Here is a 26,380-nt window from a genome sequence, read left to right as displayed (position 1 = left end):
AAAAGATTGCAGCCCTCGAAGACAAGGTGGGCCGTTTCTGGTCCGAGATCTCCATGCTTGCTGGTGCCCTGACTGACCCACATATATCCCGGAGCAGTTCGGAGACCACTGAGACTCCTTTTGTAGTCCCCACTTCAGCTCCAAGCTGTTTCCCGCCCCCTCCTCCTCCACCGCTGCCTCCTCCTCCTCCTCCACCGCCGCTGCCCCCTCCTCTGCCCCCTCCTCCTCCACCACCCCTCCTCCACCGCCCCTCCTCCTCCGCCACCTCCTCCACTGCCGCCTCCTCCACCTGATAGTATCCAGGGCCCCAAGCAGAGACATCGACAGGGAAGTGGCGCAGGACCCACCAAAGGCCCCAACATGGTGGATGTCCTGGCGGAGCTGCCCCGCATTAAACTGCACCCGGTGCTGAGGTCGCCAGGTGGGACGCCAGTGCCAAGGAGGGGACTGACACAGGGGACACCTCCTTCTCCTCCACCGCCGCAGCCTCCTCTTCCACCGCCGCCTCCTCCTCCGCCCGCCGCCCCCCTCCTACTCCACCGCCCCCTCCTCCTCCTAAACTGCCACCGCCTCCTCCACCGCCGCCACCACCGCCCCCTCCTCCTCCGTCCGCCGCCCCCTCCTCCTCCGTCCGCCGCCCCCTCCTCCTCCGTCCGCCGCCGCCCCCTCCTCCTCCACCGCCCGCCACCACCTCCTCCGCCGCCTCCACCCCCGCCTCCTCCTCCTCCACTGCCGTTTCCTCCACCTGCTAGTATCCAGGGCCCCAAGCAGAGACATCGACAGGGAAGTGGCGCAGGACCCACCAAAGGCCCCAACATGGTGGATGTCCTGGCGGAGCTGCCGCACATTAAACTGCACCCGGTGCTGAGGTCGCCAGGTGGGACGCCAGTGCCAAGGAGGGGACTGACACAGGGGACACCTCCTTCTCCTCCACCGCCGCCTCCTCCTCCACCACCGCCGCCTCCTCCTCCGCCCGCCGCCCCCTCCTACTCCACCGCCCCTCCTCCTCCTAAACTGCCGCCGCCTCCTCCACCGCCCTCCTCCTCCACCGCCTCCTCCTCCACCGCCCCTCCTCCTCCACTGCCGCCACCACCGCCGCCTCCTCCTCCGCCCGCCGCCCCCTCCTCCTCCACTGCCGCCACCACCGCCGCCTCCTCCTCCGCCTGCCGCCCCTCCTCCTCCACCGCCCGCCCCCTTTTCCTCCACCGCCCCCCCGCCTGCACTGCCGCCTCCTCCACCTGCTAGTATCCAGGGCCCCAAGCAGGAGACAAGTCATCGTCAGGGAAGTGGCGCAGGACCCACCAAAGGCCCCAACATAGTGGATGTCCTGGCGGAGCTGCCCCGCATTAAACTGCACCCGGTGCTGAGGTCGCCAGGTGGGACGCCAGTGCCGAGGAGGGGACTGACGCAGGGGACGCCCATGGCCTCAGAGGACGTTGCTGCCATTTTAGCAGAGGCTCTGAAGAAGAAATTGAAGCAACAAATCCACTCTGATGAGTAGGAGCAGCAGGCCTCTGAGCCCTTAAACTTTTTTTACTTAAACTTTTTTTATTAAAATTTTTTATACTTATAACATTTTTATACTTATAACATTTTTATACATATCATTTTTATACTTAAGATTTTTATACTTATATACTTTACATACTTAAACTTTATATACTTATACTTTATGTACTTATATGCTTTATATGCTTATATTTATATACTTATATTTTGTGTACTAATTCTATATACTTATGAATAAATAATATATTTATATCACTATTATTTTTAAAAGAGTTGCTGATTTTGTAATACTGCTGCAGCATTCTCCACATGCTAATCACTGCCCCACATCGAATTGGCACTTTGATCTGCCACATATCACTTCACTACCCCCTGTTGAATGTTGCATCTTATGTTGTTAGATATCTCCTAGTAGTAAGTACTTCATTATTAGGCCGCACAATATTGGAAAAGATGTATTTCTGCAATGAGTATTGCAGTATTTATTTAAATTCAAAATGCTTAAAACAAACCAATTTCTCACAAACACATCTGTTCATGAGTGATTTAAACAGCAAGGATGAAAATGATTAGGATTAGCTCTTATGATTAGCTCTTGCCAAAATAGGGCTTGTAAACTTTTGTGGTACTCAGAATTAACCCAAACAACTATGACTCTATAATCCTCTATAATCACTCTCACTCTGTCACACTTGAATCAAACTCCAGACCTCGCATGTAATGAGCAAAGTTTTCTTCTTTATTCAGCAATCCAGCATAGTGTTCCAGCCACACTCGGGTACAATGCGCAATGCACCCCGCACCCAGAAATCAGCAGGTTAATATACTATAAGACCTGTGGCGGACTTGGAGTGGAATTTCCCTGAAGCTCAGGGTTTTTGCCCTCCTTCCTAGGCTGGATGGAAAGGATTGTGTGTGGAACTCTTCAGAGTCCTAAAGGGGGGAGTGTGCGCTATGTTTGGGGAAGTATGCTGTACTTACATTCCCAACAACACAGCACCAGACGGCTCAGTGACCAGGGCACTCGAGGGTCTCCGGACCCTCTCCAAAACAATGCATGCACAATCCGGGATCAATAACATCTGGGATGCTTGGCTGACCTCAGCGTTCGGACAGTGGAAAGGCTTAATGGGCTCGCTTTTATTATCCTTTGCTACTTTTGCTGCGATTTTAGTCACTTGTGGGTGTTGTTGTATTCCCTGCCTGCGCGCACTGTCAGTTCGTCTCATCACTACCGTGATGACACCTATGCGCGGATGATGCCTCTCCTGCCTGTCGGGCCGGAGAGGGGCAAAGGTCATTTGGACAGCTTTGAACTACACCTCCCCCGCCAATAGGGTGATCTCCTTGCGGAGATCAAAAGGCAGAATGCAAAATTTCATAAATAAGGGAAAATATTACTAATCAGCATAATCAGGGTGATCTCCTTGCGGAGATCAAAAGGGGGAATTGAGGGAATAATTAATAAAATAAAGGGAATGATTCTATAATGCTATAACTAATCAAAATGAGAACTGACTGGCGCGCCGGCAAGGCAAGGCTACCTAATCGGAACAGATAGGGGGGGCGACAGAGAATATCAGCGGCCCCTACTTATCTTTTAGCCTTCCAGAAGGACAACTACGAGCCGGCTGGAATCACACATGTGGTTGTCACGTACACGGAAGGTACCGAGAAAGGGGTGGGGGGGGGGGGGGGGTGCCCAAAGGGCTTTAAAAGGGATACAGCTGATACATATGGCAGAGCCTCCTCCTGTACATGCTGAATGTATGTCAGACGGCCGCTCCCTGATTATAATCAGTCAAGACAATAAACCGGTGATTTGCAACTTCTCCCCATGTCAGCTGTGAATCTCTTCTCATCCACGGACCCGGTGGAGACGCCGTGCCCCAACACTATCCAGCCTAGGAAGGAGGGCAGAAACCCTAAACATTATGGAAATTCCACTCCCAACCCAGCAAAAAGGTGCAATCCCCCCTTCGGTGTCCATGGCTGGCATGGCTCACAATGCTATCAGTAAGGGAAACCTCAACCCTATATTACCTAAATAAAGATTTCAGCGTAAACATATACAACCCTTATGGATACATAACTTGCTTGTGTGTTCAAATGCTACCATACAACAAACTGCGTCTAGCATAGTATAGCAGCTACATTTCAAGGCTTCCTGCAGCCCCCCTTTCTCCGCCCGGAGATGTTCTCTTCAGCCCAGTTCTCCAAGGTCTGTGGCCTGCAAAGCTGGTTCCGTGCAGGTGGCTGTGAGGCAAGGACACACGGCACCATCCCCAAAACAACATAACCTGAGACACAAGAACAATCCCACAATGCCTCCCAACCCTGGCCTACCATCACTTTAAATTTCCCTTCCACACTTTGAACTAATGTTAAACATATACGACATAATCCTGAAAAGGAGCGGTCACTAAAATTAAACAGCTCGCAGATCTTCACACTGCAAGAAATGCAAAGATGGAGAAAGCGAAGAACAGTGAGAGGACACCACTGTCTATGGTGTCCTCGTCGACCCTTATGAAATGCCAGCGAACACATGAACAAGGGATCCCGATGCGCTACCTTGGCTTTCTTATGGGGACACTGTCAACCACCTAGTTTCTGTCATTAGTGCGTACACTTTTAAAGAGTTTAAAAACTACAAATCTCTTGAAGCGCACGAACAGTTCACAGCCGGCTGGGCACATTGTCATTATCAAAGATTTTAGGCATGTTTATTTATATAGCACAATTCAGGCACAAGGCAATTCAAAGTGCTTTACAAAGACAAGGATATAATCAAATTAAAATGTCAAAATCACATTTCAAAGATAAGTGAAAAAGAAATAATAATGAAAATAAATAATTTTATTAATCAATTACAATGAACACATAGATAATAATAAGAAAAAGCCAAAAGAAATAAATAGGTAACTGAAAAGACGTCACATTTTAATGACAGAAAATGACTGGTGCTGCACTAGGAAACTCTGACCATGCAACAATTCATCTAATTCCAGCATACAGACAAAATCTGAAAACTGCTAAACCTGTCGTTACTAGAGTGAAACACTGGACATGCGGAGCTGTAGAGCAATTAAAATCATGCTTTGACTCGACAGACTGGAATGTTTTCAAAACTGCTACTAACAGCGTGGATGAATACACGGACACTGTAACATGGCACATAAGCTTCTGCGAGGACTCTCGCATTCCCAAAAAGTTTGTTGTCAGCTATAATAACGAAAAAACCATGGTTTACAACTGAACTCAGGCAGCTTCCTAAAACAAAAGATGAAGCCTACAGGAGTGGTGATACTGTGGGTTCTACTGTGGGTTTGAAAAGCCACATTCATGCATCATACAGCCCTCACCTTTTCAATGGCCTTCTTCACACCTGGGTACCTTCACACCTCGCCCACACTCTCCCCAGCTCACCCCAAGCCCCCCCCGCCACGTCCAGCCACCTCCCGAGGAGAATCAACGACAGAGATGTAAACAAGATCTTCCGGAGTCAGAATACAAGGAAAGCGACTCTGTCTTCCCAGCCACTCTGAAGCACTGTGTAGATCAACCATCACCTGTCTTCACAGATATTTTCAACCAGTCACTGGATCTTTGTGTCTTAAATCATCCACAATAACACCTTTTCCAAAGAAACCCAGAGTCTCTTGCCTCAGTGACTACAGACCAGTGGCTCTCACATCGGTGGTAATGAAGGCTTTTGAGAGACTTGTGCTGTCATACCTTAAATTCATCACAGACCCATCGCTTGACCCCAGGCTACAGTCTGCCTATAGAACCAACAGACCTGTGGACGATGCAGTTAACACTGGACTCCATTTCTTGCTCTGACACTTGGAGTGCCCTGAGACATATGTTAGAATTTTGTTTGTTTGTTTGAATTTTGTTTGTGGACTTTAGCTTTGCATTGAATACTATTGTATCGGCGCTAATGCGGACTGAACTCTCACAACTGTCCGTGCCTGATCCAAAATAACATGTTATAACCACGATGGCCCAGATTTACGCTGCAATAATTGAGTCCATCCTCACCTCCTCCAACACAGCCTGGTTTGGATCAGCCACTGAACGAGACAAGGCCAGACTGCAATACATCATCCGCTCAGCAGAGCGAATAATTGGCAGTAACCTGCCTACCCTCCAGACACTGTACATCACCAGAACCAGGAAACGGGCATACAAAATCTTTGAGGACCCATCTCACCCTGCTCACCACATCTTTCAAGCCTTACCCTCCATGAGAAGACTCATGGCAATCAGAACCAAGACCACAAGACACGCCAAGAGCTTCTCCCCTCAGGTAGTCTCTCTCATTAACCAAACCAGTCTCTGAATGGACATTCAATTAATCGTCAGCTGCAGTGAAATATCCACCAGCATAACCAGTGAACAACTGATAAACTTCCTCTATGATTATATTCTGCACTCTTGCACATTATGCACACATACTGCAAACTCTGTATACATATTGCACTCTTGCACATATAGTTGACTTGGCTGCTACTTAATAACGGCACCATTCAAGAGCCCTTTAAATTATTATACCATTTATATAGTTTATATTCATACTACAATGATTACTATGTACACACACATATATAAATATCATAATACCATCATTACTGCCATTAATAAACTTAATTATCATATAATTATCATATTACCCAATTGCCAGTCTATTGTCTATTACCTTTCTGCATATGTCTTTGCTAAATGATGTATGTTCTTTGTAATGTCATGTAAAAGCACCACCAAGGCAAATTCCTTGTATGGAAACATATCTGGATTCTGATTCTACATCCTTCATCAGGACTAGAAAACTTCCATCCAGTGTTGCATTTCACTTTGACGCTGTCGCTTTTGAAACACTTTTCTGTGATCTAGCTCTTGTTTTGGTCGCCGACTATCATCCAACAAAAGGTTAATTTCAGCTCTCCTAATCTGACATAAACCACACTCACAAACACTTTCAGGTTACTGTGCCACCGGGAAGGGATGGACTCCGGTCGGGATGGGTTTCCAGCATTTCCTATCCTGGCTGTTCTCTTTAGGGACAAACACAAGAATGGAGTCTAGTGATCACACCGGAAGCTGACTTACCTGAATGGAGATGTACGGAGCAGACTCTCATATGCGCGGGGATGCTCTGGAATGCAAGGTCTTTACGCCCCACCGCTGGAAGCTATGCCATCCGACGCCATTTCGTCAACTCTTCCACTTTTGCTCCTTCCTGTCTTTTCCAATCCGGAAAGGAGAAGAAATGTATACCGGTCCTGAAGAACGAAGAGAGACCCGAGTCGATATGGGGCTGCCACTTAGCGGGTCGCCGTTAGCCGGGCCTCCGTGCCCCCCCCCGCTCGGAGTAGAATGCCCAGGGATGTCGCAGCCGTCAGCCTCAGGGCCCAGACTCCTCCCTGTCCTCCTGTCCTCTCAAAACCAGCAATCATTTAAACAAACATGAGGGAAAATTCAAAAGGCAAAGATGGCGTCATTCCTTACCAAAACGACAGCGTGTCACCTTCCTTTAAAAAAAAAATAAAAGAGAAGAACAGCAGGAAACGGGGGCTGTGCACGGACAGGGCCCCTCCCTCACAGCACATGCAGCTAATTAGCTGGCCATCCAGAGGCACTCAGTCTATTAGTCACCCACTCAGTCAGTTCTGCCTTTCAACAACAGGGGGCAGTAGAGGTGCACCGTTCCCGGAAGCACTGCAATACCGGGTCGATGCGTGGAGCGGACGGGACAAGCCCCACTTCCGGCTCCCTGTTCCAAAAATCCATCTAATAAAAGGCTTCTCGGCCTTTTGGCTAAGATCAAGTGTAGTATCAGTTTAATATCTGATACGTCCCCCATGGAGGGGACCACATATTAAACGGACTGACTCAGACTGACTGACTGAGTGGGTGACTGAGTGAGACAGGGTCTGCTTATCGAACCGGAGCACCTGAAGTAAAATGGTGAAAAACAGAAATCATTCATATTAATTTTCGGGGCGTGAGATACCCCCTTGCTGACGAGATGTGATTACAGAAATGTATCATGACTGTGCAAAAGGGAATAAGGCACCTTTCATCCTGATTTTTTTTAAGTTTAAACACATGTGTGCTTCATATGTAACCGTGATACACGCGGAGCCCAGAGAAATTTGGTTTCCTACACACATGCAATAAGGTCTTTAATTGGGCAGAGTCCATGCCTTCTTCCTTTTTATTGGTTCCCCAGCATGTTGGGGAGCAAGGGACCCCACAATGACGATTGTCTGTACTTGTATTGACACTGATGTCTCCTAGCACCTTGCCCTGACTTCACCTGCATCATCTTATATATTTCCAAGGCCGGACTCTCAGCAGTTGGAGGGTAACACAAATACAAGCAAACATAACAAGCACACATCAGCTATAGGTTTGTGAGGTTAACCGCTATTGCTTCGATGTGTCATGATGATGGACATTCCTGTAGGCTGTAAACTCCTTGGTGATAGATGAGGTACCAGGGCAGGAAGGAGCCAGGGAGAGACTGAGGGCTAAAAGACAGTGAAGGAGAATTAAGAGTTCTTTGATGCTGAAAATTTTGGGTATGGGTTTGATTGGGTATTGGCCAAGTTGACTTCTGAGTAAGGAGTGGATCCTTTGCATGGCTTCTTGGGGTATTTCCTGCATTCTGCAGGCCATTCTGCACCTGGTGGCCATCCTCTTTTTCCCTTCCGGTGTTTCGTGTCTGTTTCTCATCCCAAACCTGGGGCTCCTCTTCAAGTTCATACCCATACGTGTCAGTGGTTCTCTGCATGACGTCTTCTACAATCTACCTGTCTCTTCCTCTCTTCTCTTCCACATGATTAACTCTTCTTTCATTTCATAGGTCGATAAATTTGGTGCATGAGTACAAATATCAATGCGCTATTTTGCCGTCCTCTGCAGAGCCAGGATCAGCGTATAATCTTGCCCGTGTGGTTTTATGAAGCTTTGAGTATAAATAAACATATATTTTTATTATTAACAACTGAACATCCATAATTGCCATGGAATTGCCATTTTGAGGTAAATTTGTAGTTTATTTGTAGTTCATTTTTGTGGAAGGACCTTAAAACATTTAAATTCTATATGGAAAATGATCACTGCACACATCCAGTCGAAGCCCTTTCTGAAATTAGTCTGTTGCTGCCTTTCAGGTCCCCAAGCTGACGACAATGTCCCTAGGCGCCCTGGCCACCGCATAGTGGCGCCCCCCGGTGGCCGTTCCAACATCACCAGCCTTGGCTGAGCTACTGTATGGTCCTGTGTGTGTGTGTGTGGGGGGGGGGGGGGGGGTTGACCTTTGAGTGACAGATCAGTGAGGAGAGTTGTGGGGTTCTTTTCTGTCTGTGTCCAGTTTTGTTTCACCGGCCAACTTTCCCAGTGTTTGAAAAAAAAAAGTATCCTTCCATCCAGCTGACAGGATGTGGTGACTGTAGTGTTGTGTTATTTTTGTGTTTTGGGGATTTAACACGATCACATGTCTGTCCTATAACTAATGCAAGCATGGTGCTTCAATGGCCTCGCCCCCCCCTTTAGTGAACACAAACTAAAGTATATGAGTATTGTTTTGTAAATGGGCCTGGTATTGTTGCACATCCTGAGTCTGATTGAATAGTTGGTTAGTTGCATGTAGATACACATATTTGACATCGATAAGTATTATTCGAATTTTACGTTGTCAGTACACGCCAGAGTTGATCTCTTGCTTCCCACTGTGCAGCAGTGAACTTAAACGGGTTTACATTCACAAAATATAATGGGGGTCAGGAGATGGACCATGGCTGAGATCACCGTCGAGTCAGGTAGCAAAAATCACCAACTGTGACAGCAGCCCAGCAGCAGTGGCCAACATCATGCTGGGTCCTCGTTTAGGGTGGCCAGCAACATGCCTATCTGCCATATATGACAAACCACAAGATGGCACTGCTTGTGCATGCCTTTTGAAATGAACTGGAATGCCGCTAGCAGGCACGCAAGTTACTTCACAAGTTCTAGAGCACAGCAATGCGTTTTGACTTTCTGTTAGCTATGTACGCAGTGATGGACATAACTGGTTCACAAGTACGCATTAACCTTTAAAAGCGATACATGCAGCAATCGGTTGCACATTTTTTATGTGCATTTGCGCCAATATGACAAATTACCGTGCATTTTAACCTCTATTTTCCTTACTTCTTTATTTTACGTTTTCTCTGTTTCATTTCAGTCAGTCTAACATATTGGTACATGTTTATATCACTCTCTACGTGTAAAGGGAGCAGACACAGGAAAAATGTACTGAAGACCCTTGAAATGATATTTATTCCTGATGTGAAATTGCTGTTTTTGTTTTAGATTCCAAATTTAACCTTTTATTTAATTTATCCCTTTTTCCCAAATAAAACGATGCATTTAGTTATAATCTATATTATTTTGATTTGGGGTCAGAAGTTCCAAAATCACCAGGTAAGTTAATTGATTTTATGTGTTTTAACTCCTAGACAGATATAAATGAAAACTCTATTTTTAAATAATTTATTGTCCTTTTTTTTTTTTAATTAAAAATTGGATCCCTCATGGACCAAGACTTCAAGGGCATTTGTACAATTCACCTGTAACTGGATCTGCAGTCTTTTTCTCCCCACACCCTCTGCTTGTTCCCTTCTTCTCTTTCTGTCTTCACTCCAGGAGAGCTCCTCAGACATCTCCAGCCTGTAATTCCTGGGAAATGCCACCTGCCACTCACCCTTGGAGGCGTAGCCCATTCTCAGGATCTCATACGTCACCATTCATCACAGAGTCACAACGCCTGCAAACATCTGAATAAAAGTAAGAGCCCGTTTTTTGAAACTTACACATTAAATTTTCCTCTCTTTACCATTTTATTCTTTTAAGCTTCATTCTGTTTAATTACATTTAGTATGGATTAAGGCACAGGCGGCCCGGAGGACATGGAGTGGGACCCTCCAGTTCTTGCCCTGAGTCCCAGTCCGTGGTGTCAGCCCCGTGACCAGAGTTTCCCCAGCCGAGGAGGTTATCGCCGTGACAACGGCAGGGTCAACGGAAAACTGGTCGGGGGTTCGGCTCCAGGAGGAAAGATCTGGGGTATGCTACCCAGACTTACCGCCTGACCCCAGCTCGGTCCAAGGGGGTCTTTTCGGGGGACCCCATCCATTGGTTCCCAAAAGGAACCACCTGCGGTTTCCTCCGGCACTGGTACTGGCCTGTGCTTTTGTTCTGCAGGGTCCACGGTGTGGTCCAGTTCCTGTCCTGCCTGCTCCTCGATGCCCTCCGGCTCTGCCGACCCCTCGCCGTCTACCGATGCTGTTCTTCCCTCGGCTGGCGCAGACGAGAGGAGCTCGTCCTTCTACAGACCCAGACAGGACTCCGAAGGCCCCCCTGGCCGTGACCCTTCTGCGGCACCTCGGAGCTTGATCTGTAGTCTTGCTTCCCCGTGGCTCTCCCTGGTTTCACCTCTTAGCCCGATTTCACTCTTCCAGCCCCCACTCCAGTCACTCTTGCTTCCCACTTTAGGTTCCCCCTGGCTCCCTCTCCTGGCCCTATTCTTGTTGCACATTGTTTGTCTGGTTGTGTCCTGCCCTGTCTGTCCTGTGCCACCTTTGGTCCTTTTGGTGCCCAATCCCTCCCTTTGTCTCCTTCTTCTGTTTCCTTTGTTGCCACTTGCCCACTGACACCCGCTGTTTGTCTTTTGGTCCCTAGTCTGCATCCCTGTCGGGTTACCTGGCCTGTCATGAGTTGTGTCCTGGCGGTTTGTCTCCCCTGCTGTCCTTGGTTTTGCCCTGGTCTGTGTGTCCCCTTAATGATACCTTTGCACCAGGAGGGCACAGGATTGGGGGGTGGGGGGGTGTTACTGTCATGGCCTGCCCGTCCTGTCAACCTTACTCTCCAGTTCTCCTCCCTGACGTGGCCCTAATGAGCCACGCTTGGTCTTTATTATGGCGCTTTTCCACTGCATAGTACGGCACGACACGGTTCAGTTCAGCTCACTTTTGAGGGGTTTTCCACTGGGAACAGTACCCGGTACCTGGTCCTTTTTTTAGTACCATCTTATCCAAGGTTCCAAGCGCGCCGAACCGTTACCAAAAAGTGACGTGTAAACTCTACTGGTCACTGATTGGCCGGAGAAAATCGTCATTACTGCGTCACTGAACTTGCGACACGAGACACAACAGACCCGCTAGATTTTTAGCACAGCCAGCGAAGGTTCGGACGCACCATTTTGTTTTAACCAAAAATGGCTGTTTCGTGGTCTATTGAGGAAGTGCAGACGTTCCTCTCGTTGGTAGCCGAGGAGCGGATCCAGCGAGAGCTGGATGGGGCGACGCGGAATGAAAAAGTGAAAAACCAAAACTCTCTTAGTTTTTTTAGCTGTGTTTTCTTTGGCTGCCATCAGCCTCTTTTGAAACAAACTCCTTCGCCTTGCTGTTAAAAACATCCACATGCCGAGAATGAAGAACACCATTCCGTCGATATGCTCCATTGTTGTGTGTTTGTTTGTGGCGCGTTTACGATGATGTCACGGCAGTAGAGGCGGCGCAACTATAACGACATGTGAATAATCCCGCCCACTCTAAAGCGGCACTAAACTGCAGTTGAAACGCAAACCGAGCCGAACTGAGCCAAACCAAGGTGAGCTGTACTGAACCGTGCTGTGCCGTACTATGCAGTGGAAAAGCGCCATTAGTCTCACCTCATGTTCCTGTCCTTCTGTCAGTCACTACCAGCTGCCTTGTGTTTTCCCATTCCTTAGTTTGGTAAAGTGCCCAGGCCAATGTTCTCCAGTTCTGTCCTTGTCTGTTTGCGTCTCTGTGCCCAAGCCTGCCTGCCAGAAAAGCTCCCCGCAAAGGGGGTTCTGCCCTACAGCTTGCATTCGGATCCTACTTCCCACCGGTCATGTGACAGAGGAATACAAGGTTAGTGTCAGGCAGAAATTAATAGCCTATCTTTGATTTTGCATCCATTTGGTAACTTGTTGAAGTTATCTGATAGTTCTCTCGATTCCAAAGACATATGATTCTTGCGTGTGCATTATGCATATTCAAAGCTAACGCATGTTGTGTTTATCTTACGCCGTACATGACTCATTGTCGTTATGGACAGTAAGCACTTTATGTCAGTTATCCATTGCTCCTTTTTGTTATGCTATACAGCCGCTTTATACATGTGGAGACTTATATGCACACACATTTTTCACATTCCACTAGTTTCACACATTTTACTGTCATCGTACTTCTCTTCTGATGCCATTTTATTTATTTGTTTGTTTATTTGTAACCTGGTAACTGCACACTGAATCTTCTTACAAGCTTTTAAATTTACTGTACATGATTGTTAGCAAAATCAGAAATGTCAGTGTGGTAAGATCATGTACTTTATATAGTCAGTCAGTCAGTCAGTTCTGCCTTTCAACAACAGGGGGCAGTAGAGGTGCACCGTTCCCGGAAGCACATCAATACCCGGTCCATGCCTGGAGCGGACGGGGCAAGCCCCACTTCCGGCTCCCTGTTCCAAAAATCCGTTTAATATGTGGTCCCCTCCATAGGGGATGTATCAGATATTAAACTGTTAAAACAGATTTTTTTTTCAGATCCAAATACTTTATTAAACAGTTCTGCACAATTATTTACATCGACACAAACACATTAAAACATATAATAGAAACTGCACTTAAAAAATTGGCACTGTCAACAAGGGAATTAAAAAGAACATTTTCCTACTAAAACAATGATATTCAGAAATATCATTGTCGCCGGTTCAAGCCCAGCCTCAGCACGTCTGCGGGTCCTTGAGCAAGACCCTCAATCCCCAGCTCCCTGGGCGCCGCTACGGGTGGCTGCCCTTCGCGGACAGCTTGCTCTACAAAGAGCAAGTTGAGGGAGGCGTAAAAACAATTTCCCCACGGGGATCAATAAAGTATCAATTATTATTATTATTATTATTAAATAGTCATAATATAACAGGCTGAAATTTTCCCATATCATATAAGTGAATGCCAATACAATAAGACATTACTAAAAATATTTTAAAATAGTATTAAACAAACTATCTGCAGAACCATTCACCATAAAATAAGCACAAAAAAAAGCAATAAAAGCAACCAATATATTTACACACCATTAAAATCTAAGTAAACACATATGGCCATTTATGCAATTAAAATGTCATCTCAAATGCATGCTTTTGATGCAAGATGAGCATCCTGGCTTCTTTTTACGAGCCCAAGTTATTTATGGCAAAATTAGGTTTTACAGGGGATCGGTAAATAGTGCAGTCTAGTAACATTCGGGGTGAATCATGGACAATTGATCTGAATTTCAGGACGATCAGTCCACACACGATCAGAATTAATCCACAATTACAACTTCCCAGAATATTATAGTAAAAGGATTAATTCCATGCCACGTGGGTGACGTAATCGTCCGTGAATTCATCCTAATACATGCCCCCATTGTTGTAAGTGGCGTATTCATCCCGCAACCTTCTCACCAGCTGCAGAATGGAGAATTTCTTCTCCATCCTGCGCTGCTTGCTATACTGCATGGAGAAGGTTTGGATCCTGTCCTTCACACTCTCCCACCATTCGGCCACAGAGGGGAAGGTAGGCTTGTCCTTCTGCCACTCGGAGAAGTGATCTAAAAAAAGGTGTCTAAAATCGCTCTCCTCCAGGATCTGCAGGTTCATTTTCCAATAGCCGCCCCCATATACAGGGGCGTCTATGGAGGCAGTGGCCTCCACTGCCAAGTGGTCAGTGGGCCACTGTGGGGAGAGGGACACCTTTTCAAAAACAACGGGGGGTGAAGCTAAAATGTAGTCGATGCGACTGCTGGCTCCGCGACTATTATGCCAGGTGAAGCCCAGCATGCTGGGGTTGCATGTTTTAAAACCATCCACAAGTTTAAAGGAACGAATAAAATGGCGAAAATGCCCTGAGCTGACATCTTCTCTACCCTCCAACGCGATGTTAAAGTCCCCTCCTAAAATCAAGTGTCGATCTGTGACACAGAACAGGGACAACTCTTCAGAGAGAGTTATACGGGACGAGGCTTCCACTGGAGCGTAGATGCATATGGCCCGGAGGCGCTGTCCCCTCCATGTGGCGTCCACTCCCAAAACCCTGCCTTGAAGAGCGGTAAATTAACTTACTTCCTCAAAGGCGCGGTCGCCAAAAAGAATCCCGACGCCTGAGGAGTGGACACCACCTACGCTCCAGTAGGATCTACCCCTCTTCCATTGTCGTGAAAAGAGAGCCTCGTCCCGCTGGTCCCGGAGGTGGACTTCCTGCAGAAAACAAATGCTGAAGGGGAAGATGCCAGCTGATTAAAAACCAACGTGCGTTTTAAAACGTTCCTCAAACCCCTGACATTCAAAGTGACAATATTAAAATTGGCCATGAAATATTAAAATGATCAAATACAATTAAAAACAACAAACTAATTAGACAAAATGTAGATATTAAAGGAATTCAAACAGAAAAAACAGACCATAAGATAAGCCTTTATGCAGATGACGTATTACATTTTCTTAGGAATTCTCCAACCTCTCTTCTGAAGACAATATCACTTATAGATAAGTTCTCATCTATATCAGACTACTCCGTCAACTGGAGCAAATCAACAGTTTTGCCTTTGAATTGTAGTTTCCAAAACACAACTACTACTCCTTTACAGTCAGGTAACCTTAGATACTTAGGCATAAATTTTTCCACCAGACTCTCAGATCTAGTACAGATGAATCATATTCCTTTGTTAAAAAAGGTGGAAGAGGATCTTGTGCAGTGGAAATCTCTACCTATATCACTCATTGGAAGAGTTGCCACCATTAAAATGATGGTCCTGCCTAAAATCAATTACTTGTTCTCAATGATCAATAATAAACTCTCTATGGCTTGGTTTAAATCACTAGACTCAAGCATCTTGTCATTTTTATTGAAGAACAAACCATCACGAATCAGCTTGAAAACTCTGCAAAAAGCCAAAGGTAATGGTGGTCTAGAACTACCAAGTTTCTATCACTACTTCTTAGCCAACAGACTGCAGTATATAACAAATTGGATCAAATCAAGCCCGGTAGATAGTCCATGGCTGGACTTAGAACAAGCAATCTGCGGAGAAGTAAAATTGTCTGATCTGCCTTTTATAAGATATGTGGAGGTGGAGACTCATTGATTTACCCTATGGTGTAAATTGAACACTATTACAGTTAATAAAGATTAATACTGTAAAAAGAACACTCACTGCACACTGTAAAGTGTTAAATGTATCACTGAATGGTGTGGACCCATATAGACACCATGCAGTGCTAATTTAACACTGGCACATTTGCTGTGTACATAAAATATCAAAATGTTGGGAACATGTGAATTATAATAATAACGCACAATGAATGAAAATATTTTGCAGAAAATAACGTAACTTGGATTTTGTCATTTTCTTCATTATTCATTTTGTATTCATTTGGGTTTAGAAATTGAAAATAAATCAGCTGTTGTCTAGAACTGAAACCATTGGAAAATGGGAGAGTTGTTTTGCTGCTCTAAATTATATTGATGGGAAAGAAAAATAAAAATACCATTGTAAAATTGTGTAATTGACACTCAAATATAATATTAACATGTAAAATGAAAATAACATGTAGTTTTTAAGTGACCAAATAGTATTGGAGGAAAAGTTATTGAATAGTGTTGGAATAAAGTGATAAAATCAAGAAGGAATAAAATGTTCCAAGAGCTCAAATTACTTTAACAAAACATGTTTCAATCACACTGTATAAACAGAAAGTACACAGGTTTATTGAATATGAATAAGTTATGTTAATTTAACTCAATTGTTCAAGTTGCTGCCAAAGCAAAACATCTGTGTGCAACCACTGTCCACTATTAAATTAAGTAAATCCAATTAAGTGTACCTCCAGTTTAACAAGGTTGTTAAGAACAATCTTTTATTAATATTTGACTTATCGCTGCTTAGTTCTGTTTACAATTGCTTGCTTTATTTTTTTGTTATAGAAAAATGGAGAAAAGTGTCATGGTTTTTGTCACAGCTGCTCATTTACACTTTGAGAAGTTTTACATAATCAAAGACTGAACAGTGTTTAACTTAGTGTTACCAATTCTGTTTTTTTAATGTAGTTTTACATGCATTTCAGTATCAATAAATGGTTAAAATGTGAAACAGTTGTCTTTTTTTACATTTGATCCATTGGGAGAATTGCATAAATATAATTTTTATAAATGCATTTTAAACATTTTGAATTTATTAATGAGTTTTATATAATCTTTATAAAAAATTTATACATAAATCTGGTTCATATGAATTTAAAACAAATTGTATGTATTGTAAATGCATAATCTTAGTTATTATCTATTTAAAAAACATTGGACATAACACAATTACATAAATCTCATTCGTAATTGTTTTATTTATATTAAACTGATGAATACACATTATATTACGTTTATTAATTTGCTTTCTTTAAAACTATGTAATCCAAATGCATGGAAATTTTATATGCAATTAAATTACATAAATCCTAAATATTAGGCCTAAATATTTTTTTGAGTGTACTATTTTACTGATAAACATCATGTTACTGTAATAACTTCACTGTTTATTACAGCAGGGGTGCAGATTGAACCCATGACCCTGGAGGCGTGAGGCTATAGTAGGAGCAACGGGCCACTATTCATACTGTGAGAAATGATGTATGTTTAATCATACATTGTAACTGATATGTCGTTACACTGCTTGTGTATGCTTTGCACCTTGCCTTTCTCCCTTACTTGTGTTTCTTGTTCTCCACACCTTGTGAGCTTCAACATGAACTGATTGATTGTTTTTCATAAGGCCCCAGGTTAGTTAGGTCCAGTCTCCTGGAAAAACACTAGAATGTGTCCTTGGCTTTGGAAGCTAAGAGCATCTTATTTTCAGGGAGAGCCCTGTAATATTTATTTTAATAAATTATTTTTATTGATAAACCTTCATACTGATAATCCTCTTGTAGTGGTCCTAAAAGAAAACATGACTGAAGATATTATGTTTGTTTTATCCATTTCAGTACAGACACATTTCACGATTCAGTAACCTGACTTGTCCAATAGATGGCAGTGTAGTACTTCGACTAGGACGTGCTATGGAAATTGCCGGTAAAAGCTGGTTTTCCATTTTAAACGTTTGTCTGACTGAAATGACCACATGTTGTACATATGTAATCGTACTATACCTCTAACCTTCAGCGTTGTATTACCTACCTTAATTATCTGCGGCAATAAAATATGTACGCGTAATTGGGCAGCTGCAAGTTAAGCAATCTGTCTGATTTTACATTAAAGTAGGCTGTACTGTTTGCAACAGTGATTTCAGCATTGCCCATGACGGTTTAAACGATTGTAAAAGGCATGTTGAGGTGAGTTTAACAAGTGTCATTTCATGTGCTGTATTATTCAGGTCTACACTAGTTAGACACTTGGTTAGTTGCTAATGCTGTCATGAAAGACTTTTGTAAAGTAGCAATGGAATATAATTAAGGAATTTGCATAAATGGTAAAATAATCTACTTATATTATTGTCAAAATACATAATTTTGACCTTCGTAATTTAGTGCGCTGACTAGAGGAAATTAATGAACAAATTAAACTGTGAAATCAAGTTTGTTGAAGTTATCTCTCTCCTTGTCGGGGGGTTGGGGGCACCTCCCTGAATTGAGTTTTTGCAGGTTGGGATGTCTGAATTATCCCACCTTAGGGAAGGGGGGGGGGGGTGCTGGCTGTGAAAGTTGGGGGGCGGCGACAGACGATCCGTAGCCACGCCCAACATACGATCTGTAGGCACGTGGCCACTTCCCTGCGTTTGATTGCTTTTATTTCTGTGTGGACAGATTTCCAGGATGCTGCACATTATTCGGGGGTGTGAGGGAGCTGTGGTGCATTTGCGGGAGTCTTCCGGGAGAGGTGTGATGTCTACATAAGATTATGTTTTAAAATGCGATCCAGTTGTTTAAATGTTCTGCCACTACACATTTCTATGCAGGACATAATTCATGGACTCAAACAGAGCAGTAGCACCAAAATTTATTGGTTATTTTAAGAAAGCAAGATAAATTACTGCGCATATGATACAGTAAAATGAGGTCAGTAAGAGCTTTTTTTAACGTTAGTACTGCTAAATCTCACTATTGCGGCGCGTGTCAGTCAGACGTAACACGCGAGAGTATGACAGACTGCGGTCAACGACGTTGTGTGGCGCGAGCGGCACGTGGTTGTCAACGGCCAGAGTCCACACCCTTTTACTAAGGGAGATGTCCGATGTTTGAGCTCCGGCAAACAAAACCAAAACCGTATTTATTTTGATCATTTCTGCTTAGACTTTATTAAACTAATACATGTATGTTTCGTGGTAACTTATGTACTTATTGATGTAACTGAGTTTCGATAATTTAGAAGTTCATTGCGAATTTTTACCTGGTTAGCCAGTTCTTGCTAGTTGGCCCTAGCATTGCGTTGTGTTTTCGTTGGTGTGACTCTGGGTTTTTTGTCTGTTAATCTATTAATTACTACAGGGAAATTTACATCGTGTTTTATAGTGAGTGAGAAATACCTCTGTGTTAATATTTCGGGAAACTATTTTTCGGATTGTGTGATTTCCATACATGTATATTATATAGGCGTCACTTGGTTTACCATAACTTGGTGTTAACTGCAGATCTGATTAGTGATTCTGAAATTGCCCTGGTGTGCAGCACATGTCACACTGTCTTCTGATTACTGGTTGCATTAACAACATGTCACATTATATGTAAGTCACAATATTTTGTCTGTCAGGTATAGAAATAATAATAATTTTTGGATAAATTCAGTTAAACTAATCGATAGTTAGCTGTGATAAGCTGCCCTACACACAAACGCTCTGACCCCAGAGGTAAGCTGACATGTACCCAAACACAATGATCACAGAGTTAAGCTGTCATCTACTCAAATGCCCTAATTCCAGAGGTGAAGCTCCAACCCAACCAACTGCATCCAACCAAGCGCCTTGACCCCAGAGTTAAGATGACATAAACCCAAACACCCTGATAATAGAGGTAAGCTTTCATCCACTCAGACGCCTTGATCCCAGAGGTAAGCTGCCGTCCACCAAGCGCCCTGGCCCTAGAGGTAAGCTCCCAAACACGCAACCGGCCCAACCACAGAGGTAAGCTGCTGTCCATCCAAGCACCCTGAGCAGAGAGGCAAGCCGCTGTCCACCCAAACACCCTGATCCCAGATGTAGGCTGCCATCCACTTAAACACATTGTTCCCAGTAATCAGCCATTCACCCAACCATGCTGATCCCAGAGGCAAGCTGCAGTCTACCCAAACACGCAGGCCCCTGAGGTATGCTCACATCCACCAAAATGCCCTAACCCCAGTGGCAAGCTGCCATCCACCCAAACGCTCTGATCTCAGAGGCAAGCTGCTGTCCATCCAAAAATGCAGGCCCCTCATGTAAGCTCACATCCACCCAAATGTTCCAACCCCAGAGGCAAGCTGCTTTCAACTCAATCCCCTGACCCCAGAGGTAAGCTCGCTTCCACCCAAACACCCTGATCACAGAAGTAAGCTGACATTCACCCAAACCCCCAGGCCCCAGAAGGAAGCTGCCATCTACCTAAACGACCTACCCCCAGAGGTAAGTTGACATCCATCCAACTGCCTTGATCCTAGGCGAAAGCTGCCCCGGTACGTCTAGGTGGTGACACTCCATCCTACAGGGTTGACATGATGCATTTTCCTGAAGCACACAGAGGACACATCGGGTTTTAGGTAAGTGTGCTTTGTTTTTCTGTGCGTGTGTTTTATTTGGTATGGATTTTATTTATTGACATGTAAAGATTTTACTGAGCACTGTTTTGGTTGATCACTGTTAGCACTTATTCATCAATATTAACATTATTGATATTTATTAACATTTTGATCTGTTGTGCTGTTTATTGTGCGATTAACCTATTTTGTTCCCAAGGTTACTGATTTTATGTGTTTTGGGAAGGTGTATGATGCCGTTTTAGCCCGACCCTTGTGCAGAGCTTGGAAGTCATGCGGATGTGTTCCTTTTTAACCCTCTGGAGTCTAGGGGTAGGGGACACACTTTCACTAACTGGGGCATGCTCACACATTTCATTCAATATCAAAAACTTAATTCCTGGCAAATAAATTATTTCTTATATATTTGGTTTGGCAACAAACTCATCTTAATCTTAGTGTACTTTGTAAATATGTTAGATTTATGTGAAGTTTGTAATTTGACATTCAAAGTATAGACATGGCAAAATGCAGTTTGGAACACTTGCAGAAACATTATAAAACTACATTGTAAGCAATGCTGGCAGTTTGTTTTGATCCCAGATATCTGATCACCAAAGTCTTGGCTACACGAAGATGACTAAATGGTGTAGTTGCAATATTCATTTGGATAAATAAATAAGAAAAACCTAACTCGTGTCACTATTTCTGGCTCCTTTCATTGAATATGTAGCAACTTTCATGTGAATGAATGAGCCATTATCACCTGGCCACGTCCCTCCCCCCTTTTATGGCGCTGAAGGGGATGTATCTGGATCGCGTTTCACCGTTGCGTTGTTCATCAAATTACCATGCGAATGCGATCTGAATACGCGCTAATGTGGCTATTTAGAATGTGAATAGCGATCTTCGGGTGACAGTGGTACTACACACCCCCGATGCAGGTAAAACAAAGTAAGGTGACATGGTTTACTTTTTTGCCGATTTAAAAAGTTTAATACTTCCGACAATGAACGTTTTGAAAAGAATGCAGATTACAGATTTAGTCAGCATTTTTTTTTATGTTTCTATAATAAGATTTCAGCGAGTCATGAACTGAAATACACAAGAAAGATCGCGGCATTGCCGACGATGCCGTCGACTCCAGAGGGTTAGAGGTCTTAACTTTTTAATAGCATGCATATAAGGTGACATTTTAATTGTTTTATTGACCATATAATTGTAATTAGGTTTAAATGGTGTATAATTGTATTTGCTGGTCTTATTGCCCTTTTCCTGTTTTATTGGTAATAGTTCTGCAGGTAGTTCTATTTGTTTAATATTATCTTTGAAAGTCTTATTGTACTGTGTTGGCATGATTTGCATAGTGTGGGAATGTTTCAACCTCATAGATTGTGATTATGTGTTAATATAAGTAGCACAAGCATAATATTTATTAATCATGTATTTGAGCTGATTTACATTTTGTTTTGGTATGAAAAGGTTATTTTGATACGTCCCCCATGGAGGGGACCACATATTAAACAGATTTTTGAAACAGGGAGCCGGAAGTGGGGCTTGCCCCGTCCGCTCCACGCATCGACCCGGTATTGCAGTGCTTCCAGGAACGGTGCACCTCTACTGCCCCCTGTTGTTGAAAGGCAGAACTGACTGAGTGGGTGACTAATAGACTGAGTGCCTCTGGATGGCCAGCTAATTAGCCGCATGTGCTGTGAGGGAGGGGCGTGGCCCCCGTTTCCTGCCGGTTTTCTTTTTCTTTTTCTTTTTTTAAAGTAAGGTGACACGCTGTTTGTGTGGTGGACAGCTGTGCTGAGGTAAGGCATGACGTCATCTTTGCCTTTTGAATTTTCCCTCATGTTTGTTTAAATGATTGCTGTTTCTTGAGAGGACGGGAGGACAGGGAGGAGCCCCTGGGCATTCTACTCCGAGCGGGGGCGTCACGGAGACCCGGCTAACGGCGACCCGCTAAGCGGCAGCCCCATATCGACTCGGGTCTCTCTTCATCCCGTATAAATCTTTCGGTTTTTACTAAAGATTTCCGTGGGGTATAGTCATAGTTGTTTGGGTTAATTCTGACTACCACAAAAGTTTACAAGCCCTATTTTGGCAAGAGCTAATCCTAATCATTTTCATCCTTGCCGTTTAACACTAGTTACTGAGCTAGTTACTGAGCTAGTTACTAGTTACTGAGCTTTTAATACTGAGCTTTTTATTTTCTGGTGAGAATTCCCTCGGCCCGACCTCGGGTGGAGAGGCCATTAGCTCCATTGTCCTCCTGCTTTTGTTGCGCAAAAACACTAGTTACCTGTGAACCCTGCCACATTTGCATTTCTTTACCGCCACTGCTGCTGGCAAGCTTGCCATATCTATACAAAATATCCCACACTCTGACTGACCCACAAATATGAAAGACACAATTTCACAAAATATAGAAACACAAGTGTTTTATTTGTCAAAAATAGACTGAAAACAGAATCAATAATAATAATAATAATAAAAGAAGTAAAAAAAAATTCTCAGTCCCTCAGTTCCTCTTCATCATCTCAGTGGTTTCATAGTCAGTGTTTGCAGCGTTTGCAGACCCAGTAACCTCTGTGCCTGCATTTGGCGCAGGTGAATTTGCAACACTTTGCGCAGAGATATCTGCTGCGATTCCTGTTGCAGCTCTCTTGTACCTGGCACTGAGTTGTCTGAACAGTTCCTGGCACAGCAGCAGCAAATGATGCAGCAGCTGCAAAAGCTTCCCTCTCTGCTTCCATTGCCTTTTGCAGCATGAATCGGTTACTGAGTTCCATGGCTAGAAGACTCAGAAATGATCTTCTTTTGCCTTTCCACCCTGTGCACGCCTTGTACAGAACATAGGCATTCACTGCCGCCAGGTCCAGCATGTTATAAAATACGGCTACTGGCCACCTGTGTGTTGCTGTTCGTACTGTATACTTGCGTGCCATCTGGTCCAACACATCTACACCACCCTGTAAAAGCAGAGAGAGAGAGAGAGACATAAGTATATTTTTTTCTACCCGATATAGGCCTGTATAGTACATATCAGGAAACATTGTAGCACTGGTATAAAATTATATGCACATTCACATACCTTCATATGGTTGTAGTCTGTTATCGTGTTGGGTTTCCTCTTTATACCATCCCCGATCATCACGTCTCGGTGCAAGGAACTCAGAAGACACACAGTTTTCTTTTTTTTTGGCGCGTAGATTGTCAAGGAGACACTGCCGCTTCTAAACACTGACGTGCAGAATTTCTCTCGGCCTGCAGTGTCCTTTGCCGATGGAGGAAGCTCATGACGAGCTTTATTCATCGTGCCCAGTAGTGTGGTTTTGCGCTGAAGCAGACTGTGTGACAATGACAGTGAGGTGAAGAAATTGTCTGTTGTGACATTTCTCCCGTCATCCAGAAATGGCTCCATCAGACTCATGACCACATTCTCTGCCAGCCTCTCCCCCTTCTGACGATTGGGGTCCTTTCCCAAGTAAGGGGATGCATTGCAGACGTATTTGGTCTCCAAATCCATCGCCATCCAGAACTTGATTCCAGATTTGTCCGGCTTGGATGCGATATACTGTGTGAATGGACAACGAACCTTGGTCGGGAACAGCTGCTCATCTACGGTGATGTGTTGTCCTGCAGTGAAACTCTCAATACAGTTCCTAGTGAAGCATTTCCAGATGTCCAAGATCGCCGCAAATCTGTCTGTTTTCACCCGTTCTGCCCTCGTGTCCTTGTCGTCAAATCGAAGGTGTTTCATGATGGAAAGGAATCTATCTCGGGACAACATGGCAAGCTTGCCAGCAGCAGTGAGGGTAAAGAAATGCAAATGTGGCAGGGTTCACAGGTAACTAGTGTTTTTGCACAACAAAAGCAGGAGGACAATGGAGCTAATGGCCTCTCAACCCGAGGTCGGGCCGAGGGGATTTTACGTAGATTTGCGTAGGTTTAGCAAACCTAGTGTTAAATCACTCATGAATAGATGTGTTTGTGAGAAATTGGTTTGTTTTAAGCATTTTAAATTTAAATAAATACTGCAATACTCATTGCAGAAATACATCTTTTCCAATATTGTGCAGCCTAATAATGAAGTACTTACTACTAGGAGATATCTAACAACATACGATGCAACATTCAACAGGGGGTAGTGAAGTGATATGTGGCAGATCAAAGTGCCAATTCGATGTGGGGCAGTGATTAGCATGTGGAGAATGCTGCAGCAGTATTACAAAATCAGCAACTCTTTTAAAAATAATAGTGATACAAATATATTATTTATTAATAAGTATATAGAATCAGTACACAAAGTATAAGTATATAAATATAAGCATATAAAGTATATAAGTACATAAAGTATAAGTATATAAAGTTTAAGTATATAAAGTATATAAGTATAAAAATGATATAAGTATAAAAATGTTATAAGTATAAAAAATTTAAGTAAAAAAAGTTTAAGGGCTCAGAGGCCTGCTGCTCCTACTCATCAGAGTGGTTCTATTGCTTGAATTTCTTCTTCAGAGCCTCTGCTAAAATGGCAGCAATGTCCTCTGAGGGCATGGGCGTCCCCTGCGTCAGTCCCCTCCTCGGCACTGGCGTCCCACCTGGCGACCTCAGCACCGGGCGCAGTTTAACGCAGGGCAGCTCCGCCAGGACATCCACCATGTTGGGGCCTTTGGTGGGTCCTGAGCCACTTCCCTGACGATGACTCGTCTTCTGCTTGGGGCCCTGGATACTAGCAGGTGGAGGAGGAGGAGGAGGCGGCGGTGGAGGAGGAGGAGGGGGTGGGAAACAGCTTGGAGCTGAAGTGGAGACTACAACAGGAGTCCCAGTGGTCTCCGAACTGCTCCGGGATATATGTGGGTCAGTCAGGGCACCAGCAAGCATGGAGATCTCAGACCGTAAACGGCCCACCTTGTCTTCGAGAGCTGCAATCTTCTTCCAAACTGCCGCCCACTCGGACCCTGCCTCTGCTGCAACAGGAGCATGCTGGTGATCCCCGTGTCCACTGGGGAGGTGGATGCCACTCCCGACCTTTGCAGGGGTTTTGCCATTTATAGCAACCCCCGTTGCAACAGTCAAGGATGGTGCAGTGGGCTTGCGCACACGAAAGCTGGAACGCTTAAAGCATCCCAGACAGGTGTGTAGAAAACCACGCAAGCGACTGAAAGGACCCTTTGCAGACGTTATTTAAAGCAATGGAACACAAACAGTAAATGAAGATCGCCCAAATCAAGACCGAGAGAAATAAAAATTACAGCTTCTGCTTCCAGATGTACGTAGCAATAACCAATGAGCACGCAGAACCATTCGAGGTCAACTTAGCCGACTGTTTCACGTTCTAAAATTTACAGGGTACAGTGGTACCTCAGAAGTCAAATTTTATTTTTTTATTTTTTTTTCTCTCCCAAAATGGCGACGCGTGCACACACTGCGGCTTCTCTCTCTCCCGACTAAACAGTGTTTTTCGTCCTGGACGTTGCAGTGTTTCTGTACGCCTTTGTCGCGTTTATCTGTTCTTAAGCCCATATATAGCCGAACATTTTTGCTCAACATCGGCAGAAACAAACTTTTTAAGTTAGACTCTGTGGACGCCGAAGAGCTGAATGATCTGGGTCTGCTCCGCAGGCCTACTCAATCACCGACCCCCACTCCTGCACCTCGCCCAAAATGGAGGTGCCTCAAGTGGCGTGAGAGAAAGCAGAAGAGGGATAAGAGTGGAGATATCCGAGCTAGGCTGGTGGCTTGCCCACACAAACCCGCTATCCCCTCCATCGTTCTGGCCAACGTACGCTCATTGGATAAGAAACTGGAGTACATCCGACTACTATGTTCATCTCAGAGGAATGTAAAGGACTGTTGTGTTTTTTTGTTCACGGAAACATGGCTCAGTGACTGTGTCCCGGACCGCGGCATTCAGCTTGACCAGCTAACATGCTACCGTGCTGACAGAGTTGTCGTCGCGGGAGGTAAGACCCGCGGTGGCGAGCTTTGTGTTTACATCAATGACGCCTGGTGCTGCGATGCTGTTGCGGTCTGCAAATACTGTTCACCAGTGTTGGAGTT

At 44.4% G+C, this 26,380-nt stretch overlaps 1 long non-coding RNA gene, 1 other non-coding gene and 4 pseudogenes across 2 annotated transcripts; 4 read left to right on the top strand and 2 right to left on the bottom strand.

Moving 5' to 3' along the window:
* Positions 1 to 7,208: 7,208 nt before the first annotated feature.
* Positions 7,209 to 7,346, bottom strand: LOC140582636 (U2 spliceosomal RNA; annotated as a pseudogene).
* On the top strand, positions 7,313 to 7,418 carry LOC140582492 (U2 spliceosomal RNA; annotated as a pseudogene).
* Positions 7,419 to 12,961: 5,543 nt separating this feature from the next.
* On the bottom strand, positions 12,962 to 13,139 carry LOC140582633 (U2 spliceosomal RNA; annotated as a pseudogene).
* Positions 13,140 to 18,412: 5,273 nt separating this feature from the next.
* Positions 18,413 to 21,004, top strand: LOC140582415 (uncharacterized). The gene is made up of 2 exons (XR_011985385.1): positions 18,413 to 18,663; positions 19,524 to 21,004. It is a non-coding gene; the product is annotated as an uncharacterized lncRNA (long non-coding RNA).
* A 732-nt stretch (positions 21,005 to 21,736) lies between these two features.
* Positions 21,737 to 21,931, top strand: LOC140582528 (U2 spliceosomal RNA). Its single transcript, XR_011985451.1, has one exon. It is a non-coding gene; the product is annotated as a U2 spliceosomal RNA (small nuclear RNA).
* Positions 21,932 to 22,295: 364 nt separating this feature from the next.
* On the top strand, positions 22,296 to 22,426 carry LOC140582612 (U5 spliceosomal RNA; annotated as a pseudogene).
* Positions 22,427 to 26,380: the final 3,954 nt, after the last annotated feature.

Source organism: Paramormyrops kingsleyae, chromosome 24 (genome assembly GCF_048594095.1).
Source record: "Paramormyrops kingsleyae isolate MSU_618 chromosome 24, PKINGS_0.4, whole genome shotgun sequence".
In the NCBI taxonomy this organism is placed as follows: Eukaryota; Metazoa; Chordata; class Actinopteri; order Osteoglossiformes; family Mormyridae; genus Paramormyrops; species Paramormyrops kingsleyae.
Note: the sequence above shows the minus strand (reverse complement) of the source record. Positions and strands in the feature narration are given on the sequence as shown.